This window comes from Triticum dicoccoides, chromosome 3B (assembly GCF_002162155.2).
Source record: "Triticum dicoccoides isolate Atlit2015 ecotype Zavitan chromosome 3B, WEW_v2.0, whole genome shotgun sequence".
Classification (NCBI taxonomy): domain Eukaryota; kingdom Viridiplantae; phylum Streptophyta; class Magnoliopsida; order Poales; family Poaceae; genus Triticum; species Triticum dicoccoides.
Window position 1 is genome coordinate 140,814,783 of NC_041385.1, and position 13,124 is coordinate 140,827,906.

A 13,124-nucleotide genomic window follows, 5' to 3' on the forward strand; every position below is an offset into this window, starting at 1 on the left:
TAGAACGGAACGTAAGGTGCCAAACATGGGAGCCGGGCAAACCCAACTATTGACCCAAGACATGATTCGGAGCCGATTCATATAATGCTATAAGTTCGGGGTGCCGCACTTATGAAAGTGTGCGGTCTTTATCACACCATAATGCGGGGAACATAAGCCCCTGGTGTATTTGGCCGTACCAAAATGTACGGATGCGACATGTTGTAAATGAACATATATATATATAAGGTAATGCAATTATGGGCAAAAAGTGATGCATTTTATTCGAGAAGATCTGCTATGAGTGCGGAATGATACAAATAGTGTGGAAAGCAAGGGATTGGACGAATTAAAGGCGTCTCCCTCCAGGGGTAGGCCGCGGAATGGTGTATTTAACAAATTTAATGCTCGTAATGGAGACCACCTGAGTGTTCGTCGCAGCCTTTGTCCCTCCCTGGCTGTTGCATCATGAGTTCGGCAGGTTCGCCGCCGGACAGAGTTCTGTATAAAAAAGAGAGCAATAAAAGATAAAAAGAGCGACACACTTGGGAGCCCCTGGTGTGGTCGAACCACACTTTGGGTCTGTTGTGGTTGTGCCTCTCCCCCTATGCCCATGGTATCTCCAGGGCGTAATTATGTACGCGGAGAGTTTGTCTTACAATTGTGCGAGGGCTGGGGTTGAGGCCGCATTGCTACGCGTGCTCGGAACGTGCCAGGTGGTCTTGGTTGATGTTGCTCCGGGCGCATTTGGCCGTGTCCGGTCGTTTAACGGCCGGACTCGAAAATTGCCTTAAAAGGCTGCTCTGTACTTCTGCCGCGAGAGCCGCTGTATGTTCCTCCGTTCGGAGGGAGCGTTCCATGTTTCCATTGACCGTGATGACTCCATGAGGGCCTGGCATCTTGAGCTTAAGGTATGCGTAATGCGGCACCGTGTTGAATTTTGCGAACACGGTTCGTCCGAGCAGAGCGTGATAGCCACTGCGGAACGGCACTATGTCGAAGATTAACTCCTCCCTTCGGAAGTTATCCGGGGATCCAAAGACCACTTCCAGTGTGACTGAGCCTGTACAACTGGCCTCGACACCTGGTATGACGCCTTTGAAGGTTGTCTTTGTAGGTTTAATCCTTGAAGGGTCTATGCCCATCTTGCGCACTGTATCCTGATAAAGCAGGTTCAGGCTACTGCCGCCGTCCATCAGGACTCTCGTGAGGTGAAATCCATCGACGATTGGGTCTAAAACCAATGCGGCGAATCCGCCATGTGGATACTGGTCGGATGGTCTCTTCGATCGAAAGTGATCGGGCAAGAGGACCATGGGTTGAATTTTGGGGCGACTGGCTCCATCGCGTATACGTCCCTTAGTGCACGCTTCCGCTCCCTCTTGGGTATATGCGTTGCGTATATCATGTTTACCGTCCGAACTTGAGGGGGGAATCCCTTTTGTCCTCTGTTGTTTGGCGGCCGGGTCTCTTCCTCGTCATCGCTGTGTAGCCCCTTGTCATTGTTTTCGGCGATTAATTTGCCTGCCTGCTTGAATACCCAACAATCTCTGTTGGTGTGGTTAGCTGGCTTTTCGAGGGTTCCATGTATTTGACAGGAGCGGTCGAGTATTCGGTCCAAATTGGACAGGCCCGGAGTGGTTTTTTTGAATGGCTTCTTCCGTTGACCGGGCTTGGAGCCTCGAAATCCGGCGTTGACTTCCGTATCCTCATTGCTGTCGCGTTAATGCGGCGTTTGTTTTTGTTTTGACGTGACCTGCCATTGCGGTCCTTGCTATCCGGACTGCCAGCGTTTTTGCTGAGGTTGTTGCTGCGAGCTAGCCAGCTATCCTCTCCCACACAGAAGCGGGTCATGAGTGATGTGAGGGCTGCCATGGATTTCGGCTTTTCCCGTCCTAGGTGCCGGGCCAGCCACTCGTCGCGGATGTTATGTTTGAAGGCCGCGAGGGCCTCTGCATCTGGACAGTCGACGATTTGATTTTTCTTTGTTAAGAACCGTGTCCAGAATTGCATGGCCGATTCGTCTGGCTGCTGGATTATGTGGCTTAGGTCGTCTGCGTCCGGTGGTCGCACATACGTGCCCTGGAAGTTGTCGAGGAATGCGGCTTCTAGGTCTTCCCAGCATCCAATTGACTCTGCGGGCAGGCTGTTAAGCCAATGCCGAGCTGGTCCTTTAAGCTTGTGCGGGAGATATTTGATGGCGTGAAGATCGTCGCCGTGGGCCATATGTATATGGAGGAGATAATCCTCAATCCAAACCGCGGGGTCTGTTGTGCCATCGTAGGATTCGATATTAACGGGTTTAAACCCTTCAGGGATTTGATGATCCATTACTTTGTCAGTGAAGCATAGTGGGTGTGCGGCGCCTCTGTATTGAGCAATATCGCGACGTAGCTCGAGAGAGCATTGTCTGCTGTGTTCGGCCCGGCCGGAGTAGTTGTATCCAGCGCGATGGTATTCGTCGTGGGTCTTAGGGCGCCCACGTGATCCATAGATAGATCTGGATTGTCTTGCCTTGTCCTCCAATATATCCTGCAAGTCCGGCGCGTTCCCCCGTGGCTTCATGTTTTTTGAGCGATGCCGGGGTACGGTTTTTGTGGAGGGCTTGCACGCCTCTCTGTCGCGGCCATGAGGTGGTCGGTCTGCCGTATTGTGCACTGGTGATGCAGGTTTGTACGCTTCCTCCTCTAGTCGGGGGAGCAACTTGCGTTTTGGGTAACTTTTGGAGGGGCGTTCGAGTTCATACTCTTCGGCCGCGAGGACCTCGGTCCATCTGTCGGCCAGTAGGTCTTGATCAGCTTGAAGCTGTTGCTGCTTTTTCTTTAGGCTGTTTGCCGTGGCCATTAGCCTGCGTCTGAAACGCTCTTGTTCTACGGGATCCTCAGGCACGACGAATTCGTCGTCGTCGAGGCTTGCCTCGTCTCCGGAGGGAGGTATGTAATTATCATCCTCGACCTCTTCGTCTGCCGCCCTCTCGTGAGGGCTTGCTTCTGCCTCCTCCTGCGCTGGATCATGCTGGTGGGGGTTGTCTTCGACACTTTTTGGGGTGTTATTATCTCATGTGCCGGAATCTCTATTCTTGCTGTGGCGGGATTGAGAGCGGCACCGCTGATGTCAGCGCTTGGGCTGTTTCTTTAAGGAATCGGCCTCCGTTGCTTCTTCGCCGTCCCCATCTTTTGGGGTGTCCACCATATATATGTCGTATGACGAGGTGGTCTTCCAGTGTCCTGTAGGCACTGGTTCTTGATATTCTCCGGCATCGTCGTCCATACCGTCGATGTCTTCGAAGTCGTAGTCGAGTACGTCGGTTAGATCGTCGACGATGGCTACGAAGTGGGTGGTGGGTGGGCTCTGAATTTCTTCGTCGTCCGTGTCCCAACCATCCTGGCCGTAGTTCGGCCAGGGCTCTCCGGATAGCGAGAGATGCTTCAGTGAATTTAAGATATCGCCGAAGGGTGAGTTCTGAAAGATGCCCGCAGCGGTGAATTCCATGATCGGCGCCCAGTCGGATTCGACTGGCAGGGGCGCAAAGAGTCCGGCACCTCGGAGTCATGAGCTTTATGCGGGACAAGGTAAGTGTTCGGCTCCATCGCCGTAGAAGTTGCAGCTCCCGAGGCGGTGTCCAGCTATCCGTCCTCGATCTGAGCGATCGGCTCTGGACTATGGATCGGAGCGGATTTGTGTGCGGCCTCCAAGGTGCTGTCCGGCGGCAGAGTTAAGTCGTGCCCATCGTGACAGCGCGGCACGCTCGGCTGTGGCTCAGATCCATCGAAGATCAAGTCCCCGCGGATATCGGCCGTGAAGTTTAGGCTTCCAAACCTGACCTGACGGCCAGGGGCGTAGCTTTTGATCTGCTCCAGATGGCCAAGTGAGTTGGCCCGCAGTGCGAAGCCGCCGAATACGAAGATCTGTCCGGGGAGAAAAGTCTCACCCAGGACTGCGTCGTTGTCGATTGAAGAGGCCATCAAGCCTATCGGTGACGACACAGAGGAACTCTCAATGAAAGCACCAATGTCGGTGTCAAAACCGGTGGATCTCGGGTAGGGGGTCCCAAACTGTGCGTCTAGGCGGATGGTAACAGGAGACAAGGGACACGATGTTTTACCCAGGTTTGGGCCCTCTTGATGGAGGTAAAACCCTACGTCCTTCTAGATTGATATTGATATTGTGGATGTTTACAAGAGTGGATCTACCACGAGATCAAGGAGGCTAAACCCTAGAAGCTAGCCTATGGTATGATTGTAATGGTTGTTGTTGCCTCCTACGGACTAGAGCCATCCAGTTTATATAGACACTGGAGAGGGCTAGGGTTACATAGAGTCGGTTACAATGGTAGGATATCTACGTATCCGTATCGCCAAGCTTGCCTTCCACGCCAAGGAAAGTCTCATCCGAACACGGGACGAAGTCTTCAATCTTGTATCTTCATAGTCTTGGAGTCCGGTCGATGATGATAGTCCGGCCGATGATAGTTCGACTGATGATGGTAGTCCGGCTATCCGGACACCCCCTAATCCAGGACTCCCTCACCGCCTAACATGGAAGATACAGACAACCCTAGTTGATACATGAGCTGTTCGAGCATACAAAAAAACAGAATTTCATTTGAAGGTTTAGAGTTTGGCACATACAAATTTACTTGGAACGGCAGGTAGATACCGCATATAGGAAGGTATGGTGGACTCATATGGAATAACTTTGGGGTTTATGGAAGTGGATGCACAAGCAGTATTCCCGCTTAGTACAAGTGAAAGCTAGAAAGAGACTAGGAAGTGCACAACTGAGAGAGCGACAACGGCCATGAACATGCATTAAAATTAATAGACACTGAGTACAAGCATGAGTAGGATATAATCCACCATGTGAAGGCTATGTTGATTTTGTTTCAACTACATGCGTGAACATGTGCCAAGTCAAGTCACTCGAATCATTCAAAGGAGGATACCACCCTATCATACCACATCACAACCATTTTAATAGCATGTTGGCATGTAAGGTAAACCATTATAAGCTCCTAGATAATTAAGCATGACATAAGCAACTATAATCTCTAATTGTCATTGCAAATATGTTTATTCATAATAGGCTGAATCAGGAATGATGAACTAATCATATTTACAAAAACAAGAGAGGTTGAGTTCATACCAGCTCCTCTTATCTCAATCATTTCATCATATATCATCATTATTGCCTTTCACTTGCACGACTGAACGGTGTGGATAATAATAATAGTGCACGTGCATTGGACTAAGCTGGAATCTGCAAGCATTCAATTCAAGGGAGAAGACAAAGTCATATGGGCTCTTGGTTAAAATAAATCAATGATGCATAAAAGATCCACTCAACATTTTCATTAAGGTCTTCTCCTCTCAACCCCCAAAGGAAAAGAAAATAAATAAAACTATTTACACGGGAAAGCTCCGAACAAGCAAAAAGAAGAACGAGAAATCTTTTTGAGTTTTTATTTTAATTAGTACTACTACAGGCATGGAAAATAAACTAGCTAAAGGTTATTACTATTTTTTTGGTTTTTCTTAAGATTAATCAAACACACAAGAAGAAAGCAAGACGATAAAATAAACTAGCATGGATAGTACAATGAAAAAGTATGAGCACGGACACTAGAATGAGTGTGTGAACATGAATGCAAAGTCGGTGAGGAATACATACTCCCCCAAGCTTAGGCTTTTGGCCTAAGTTGGTCTATGCCCATGGATCAGAGCTACTCCCTCCGGTGTACTGAGGAGTATCATCTGGGTACCACTGGCTGGCAATCTCCTCCGGATTCCACTGATAAAATGATGGTTGGTAAGGGTCAAGTGGTGGTTCCGGCTCAGGCTCTGGAGCTGATGTCTGGCCCCGGTATGCATAAACGACCTCCAACAAAATGAGAAAAGTATCTGCAGATAATTCAAACAAAGAGGGTGCATGCAAGATAATAGTCTCACTGTGTTTCTTATGAAATCTCAAATTATACAAAAGCTTCTTATCATCATTGTTAACGATAAACTTGTGTGCTACCATGCTCTTATAATATAGAAAAGTAGGGGGCAGCGGCTTTTCTTCTTTCTCATAGTGCCTAATAGGTATCTCGAAGTGTTTAGCAAGTGCTATGTCTTGAGCTTGCGTTGGTTTTCCTTGAAGAGGAAAGGGTGATGTAGCAAGGTATCAGTTTTTGAGAACCAAGGTATCAATCCAGTAGGAGGCTCCTCACAAGTCCCGCGCACCTACACAATCAAACAAAGAACTTGCAACCAACGCAATAAAGGGGTTGTCAATCCCTTCACGGCCACTTGCGAAAGTGAGATCTGATAGAGATAATATGATAAGATAAATATATTTTTGGTATTTTTATGATATAGATTGGAAAGGTAAAGATGCAAATAAAAGTAGATTGAAAGCTTATATGATAAGAGATAGACCCGGGGGCCATAGGTTTCACTAGTGGCTTCTCTCAAGATAGCATAATTATTATGGTGGGTGAACAAATTACTGTCGAGCAATTGATAGAAAAGCGAATAATTATGAGATTATCTAGGCATGATCATGTATATAGGTATCACGTCCATGACAAGTAGACCGACTCCTGCCTGCATCTACTACTATTACTCCACACATCAACCGCTATCCAGCATGCATCTAGAGTATTAAGTTCATGAAGAACAGAGTAACACATTAAGAAAGATGACTTGATGTAGAGGGATAAACTCATGCAATATGATATAAACCCCATCTTTTTTATCCTCGATGGCAACAATACAATACGTGCCTTGCTGCCCCTGCTGTCACTAGGAAAGGACACCGCAAGATTGAACCCAAAGCTAAGCACTTCTGCCTTGACAAGAAAGATCAATCTAGTAGGACAAACCAAACCGATAATTCGAAGAGACTTGCAAAGATAACTTAATCACACATAAAAGTATTCAGAGGAGACTCAAATATTTCTCATAGATAAACTTGATCATAAACCCACAATTCATCGGATCTCGACAAACACACCGCAAAAAGAGTTACATCGAATAGATCTCCAAGAAGAGGAAGGAGAACTTTGTACTGGGAATCAAAGAGAGAGAAGAAGCCATCTAGCTAATAACTATGGACCCGAAGGTCTGTGGTAAACTACTCACAACTCATCGGAGAGGCCTTGGAGTTGATGTAGAGGCCCTCCATGGTGGATTCCCCCTCCAGCAGAGCGCCGGTGACGGCTCCAAGATGGGATCTTGCGGATACGGAAGGTTACGGTGGTGGAAATAGTTTTTCGGCGTCTCCCCTGATGGTTTCGGGGAACATGGTTATATATAGGAGGAAGAAGTATGTCGGTGGACGCTCGAGGGGCCCACGAGGGTGGGGGCCGCGCCCAACCCTAGGGGGCGCACCGGGCACCCTCGTGGCCGCCTCGCTTGTTTCTTGACTTGCACTCCAAGTCCTCTCGATCACGTTTGTTCCAAAAAGATCGCTCTCGAAGGTTTCATTCCGCTTGGACTTCTTTTGATATTCTGTTTCTTCGATATACTGAAATAGGCAAAAAACAGCAATTCGGGCTGGGCCTCCGGTTAGTAGGTTAGTCCCAAAATGATATAGAAGTGTAAAGTACAACCCATAAACATCAAAAACATGTAATATAATAGCATGGAACAATCAAAAATTATAGATACGTTGGAGACGTATCAAGCATCCCCAAGCTGAATTCCTGCTCGTCCTCGAGTAGGTAAATGATAAAAACAGAATTTTTGATGTGAAATGCTACCTAGCATAATTCTCAATGTATTTTTCTTTATTGTGGCATGATTGTTAAGATCCAAAAGATTCAAGATAAAAGCTTATAAAACATAAAAATAATAATACTTTGAAGCATACTAACGAATAATCATGGCCTATCAAAATAGCATAGCTAAAGAAAGCTCATCCCTACAAAATCATATAGTTAGGCCATGCTTCATCTCTATTACACAAAATACTCCCCTTAGGCATAACCCCGATGACGAGCCGAGCAATTGGTTCATACTTTTTAACGTGCTTCAGCCTTTTCAATTCTTACGCAATACATGAGCGCAAGCCATGGACATAGCAATATGTGTGGTATATGGTGGTTATGAGGACAAGGAGGGAGAAGATAGTCTCACATCAACTAGGCGTATCAATGGGCTATGGAGATGCCCATTAATAGATATCAATGTGAGTGAGTAGGGATTGCCATGCAACGGATGCACTAGAGCTATAAATATATGAAAGCTCAACAAAAGAAACTAAGTGGGTGTGCATCCAACTTTCTTGATCACAAAGACCTAGGGCGTTTTGAGGAAGCCCATCATTGGAATGTACATGCCAAGTTCTATGATGAAAAATTCCCACTAGTATATGAAAGTGACAACATAAGAGACTCTCTATCATGAAGACCATGGTGCTACTTTGAAGCACATGTGTGGAAAAAGATAGTAGCATTGTCCCTTCTCTCTTTTCTCTCGTTTTCTTTTCTCTCTTTTTTTTCTTTTTTTCTTCTTTTTGGTGGGTTTCTTTGGCCTCTTTTTTATGGGCTTCTTTGGCCTATTTTATTTTTAGAAAGTCCGAAGTCTCATCCCGAATTGTGGGGAAATCATAGTCTTCATCTTCCTTTCCTCACTTGGGACAATGCTCTAATAATGAAGATCATCACACTTTTATTGATTTACAACTCAAGTATTACAACTCAATACTTAGAACAAAATATGACTCTATGTGAATGCTTCCGACGGTGTACCGGGATATGCAATGAATCAAGAGTGACATGTAGGAAAAATTATGAAGTGGCCTTGCCACAAATACGATGTCAACTACATGATCATGCAAAGAGCAATATGACAATGATGGAGCATGTCATAATAAACGGAATAGTGGAAAGTTGCATGGCAATATATCTCAGAATGGCTATGGAAATGCTATAATAGGTAGGTATGGTGGCTTTTTTGAGGAAGGTAAATAATGGGTTCATAATACCAGCGAAAGTTGCACGGCACAACAGAGGCTAGCAAAGTGGAAGGGTAAGTGTGCGTATGTCCACAGACTCATATTAGTCATAAAGAACTCATATACTTATTGCAAAAATTTATTAGCCCTTGAAGCAAAGTACTACTATGCATGCCCCTAGAGGGATAGATTGGTAGGAAAAGACCATCGCTCGTCCCCGACTGCCACTCATAAGGAAAGCTCTCAAAGAGCACCCCATGCAACAAATTTGTCACACAACTTTTACCATACATGCATGCTATGGGACTTGCCAGCTTCAACACAAGTATTTCTCAATTTCATAATTACCCAGCTGGCATGACTCTAGCATTATTACCTTTATATCTCAAAACAATTATCAAGCATCAAATTGATCATAGTTTTTAATGCACTTTCTATGATAGTTTTTATTATACCCAATTTGGATGCTCACCATTCTATGACCAATTTTATAACCATAGCAAATACCACGCTGTTCTAGGAAACTCTCAAAATAATATAAGTGAAGCAAGAGAGATTAACAATTTCTACAAAATTATGCCACCACCGTGCTCTAAAAGATATAAGTGAAGCACTAGAGCAAAAATTATCTAGCTCAAAAGATATAAGTGAAGCACATAGAGTATTCTAATAAATTTAAAATGAAGTATTTCTCTCACAATTGGTGTGTACAGCAAGGATGATTGTGTTAAACTAAAAAGCAAAGACTAATATCATACATGACGCTCCAAGCAAAACACATATCATGTGGCGAATAAAAATATAGCTCCAAGTAAAGTTACCGATAGACGAAGACGATTGAGGGGATGCCTTCCGGGGAATCCCCAAGCTTAGGATTTTGGTTATCCTTGAATATCTTGGGGTGCCATGGGCATCCCCAAGCTTAGGCTTTTGCCACCCTTTATTCCATAATCCATCAAATCTTTACCCAAAACTTGAAAACTTCACAACACAAAACTCAACAGGAAATCTCATAAGCTCCGTTAATGCAAGAAAGAATAACCACCACATAAGGTACTGTAATGAACTCATTCTTTATTTATATTGGTGTTAAAACTACTGTATTCCAACTTCTCTATGGTTCATACCCCTACATACTAGCCATAGATGCATCAAAATATGCAAACAACACACGAAAAACCGAATCTGTCAAAAACAGAACAGTCTGTAGCAATCTGTAACTTTAGAATACTTCTGGAACATTAAAAATCCTACCAAAATAGGACGTCTTAGGAAATTTGTCTATTGATATACAGCAAAAATAATCAACGCAAAAGCTCGTTTCTGTGATTTATTGATTTTTTTCTCGTGAGTGCAAAGTTTCTGTTTTTCAGCAGAATCAAATTAACTTTCACCCAAGGTTATCCTATAGGTTCTACTTGGCACAAACACTAACTAAAGAAATAAAACACATCTCAACAGAAACTAAATAAATTATTTATTACTAAACAGGAACAAAAAGCAAGGAACAAAAATAAAATTGGGTTGCCTCCCAACTAGCGCTATTGTTTAACGCCCCAAGCTAGGCATAAATGCGAGGATAGATCTAAGTAGTGCCATAATAAGAAGATAGATCACGAAAACTCATCTCATATTCTCTACGTTCAGCAGCAAGTTTTCTTTGAGGCAAAAAAGTAATCAAAAGGGCTAAATTTAATGGGACAAAAGTCCCCAAGATCGATCTCAAGAGGTATGGGTTCCTCCTTTGGCCCTTCATATTGCACAACTAATTCATCATTATAAGCATTCTTTTGGCCAAACTTCGTGAGCCTATACTCAAGAGAGTATCCTAGCTCATTGTTACGAAGGGAAAATCATTATTAAGTTCGGAAATTCTATTAACTAGGACATTGGTAGGAACCTTTTTTCTAAGGTTTTCGTTAAAAGAAACATAGTCCAAAGATTGAAAACGCCTAATTTCCTCTTGATCAAAGAGGATCGCTTCTATGGGAGGACGGCCGGCGTCCACCCTATAGTGCGCAAAGATTTTTTTGGCCTCTTTTATTATGAATATAAACTCATGTGCCAAAAAGATAGTAGCAGCGCGCTTAACAGAAGAATGCTCAATATTAGAAAATTCAAGGAAAATTCTTTGTATGCAAGGATGCATATGCATAAATTGTCTTTCAAGCTCAACTACAAGCATGGCAATAGCATCCGCAAGACTACTAGTTCACCCATAGAAGGTACATCACTGACACAAGTAAAGAAGTCTTTAATAACCCCTTTTCCAATAATATTACCACTACCAATTAGAAACTTTTTAGTATGCAAGATAGGGGGGTCTTCAAAAGGAGCATCATAATTCTCCATGTTATCATTATCTTCCATATTGACGATAATCTCCCCAATTTCAGACATAACGGCAAACAAAAGCGAGGAGGAAGAAGAGGGCAAGCAAGCAAGAGAGAGAGAGGAGATTGGGAAAGAAAGGGCGAATAAAACGGCAAGGGTGAAGTGGGGGAGAGGAAAACAAGAGGCAACTGGCAAATAATGTAAATGCGAGGGAGATGAGTTTGTGATGGGTACTTGGTATGTCTTGACTTGAGCGAAGACCTCCCCGGCAACGGCGCCAGAAGTCCTTCTTGCTACGCCTTGAGCTTGCATTGGTTTTCCTTGAAGAGGAAAGGGTGATGCAGCACAGTAGCATAAGTATTTACCTCAGTTTTTGAGAACCAAGGTATCAGTCCAGTAGGAGGCTCCTCACAAGTCCCACGCACCTACACAAACAAACAAAGAACCCGCAACCAACACAATAAAGGGGTTGTCAATCCCTTCATGGCCACTTGCAAAAGTGAGATCTGATAGAGATAATATGATAAGATAAATATATTTTTGGTATTTTTATGATATAGATTGGAAAAGTAAAGATGCAAATAAAACTAGATTGAAAGCTTATATGATAAGAGATAGACCCGGGGGCTATAGGTTTCACTAGTGGCTTCTCTCAAGATAGCATAATTATACGGTGGGTGAACAAATTACTGTCGAGCAATTGATAGGAAAGCGAATAATTATGAGATTATCTAGGCTGATCATGTATATAGGCATCACGTCCGTGACAAGTAGACCGACTCCTGCCTGCATCTACTACTATTACTCCACACATCGACCGCTATCCAGCATGCATCTAGAGTATTAAGTTCATGAAGAATAGATTAACGCATTAAGAAAGATGACATGATGTAGAGGGATAAACTCATGCAATATGATATAAACCCCATCTTTTTATCCTCGATGGCAACAATACAATACGTGCCTTGCTGCCCCTACTGTCAGTGGGAAAGGACACCACAAGATTGAACCCAAAGCTAAGAACTTCTCCCTTGGCAAGCAAGATCAATCTAGTAGTCCAAACCAAACCGATAATTCGAAGAGAATTGCAAAGATAACTTAATCACACATAAAAGAATTCAGAGGAGATTCAAATATTTGTCATAGATAAACTTGATCATAAACCCACAATTCATCGGGTCTCGACAAACACACCACAAAAAGAGTTACATCGAATAGATATCCAAGAAGAGGATGGAGAACTTTGTATTGGGAATAAAAGAGAGAGAAGAAGCCATCTAGCTAATAACTATGGACCCAAAGGTCTGTGGTAAACTACTCACAACTCATCGGAGAGGCCTTGGAGTTGATGTAGAGGCCCTCCTGGTGGATTTCCCCTCCGGCAGAGCGCCGGCGACGGCTCCAAGATGGGATCTCATGGATACAGAAGGTTACGGTGGTGGAAATAGTTTTTTGGCGTCTCCCCTGATGGTTTCGAGGTACATGGGTATATATAGGAGGAAGAAGTACGTTGGTGGATGCTCGAGGGGCCCACGAGGGTGGGGGCGCGCCCAGCCCTAGGGGGCGCGCCGGGCACCCTCGTGGCCGCCTCACTTGTTTCTTGACTTGCACTCCAAGTCCTCTTGATCACGTTTGTTCCAAAAACATCGCTCCCGAAGGTTTCATTCCGTTTGGACTCCGTTTGATATTCCTTTCTTCGATATACTGAAATAGGAAAAAAACAGCAATTCGGGCTAGGCCTCCGGTTAGTAGGTTAGTCCCAAAAATGATATAAAAGTGTAAAGTAAAGCCCATATACATCCAAAACGGGTAATATAATAGCATGGAACAATCAAAAATTATAGATACGTTGGAGACGTATCAACAAG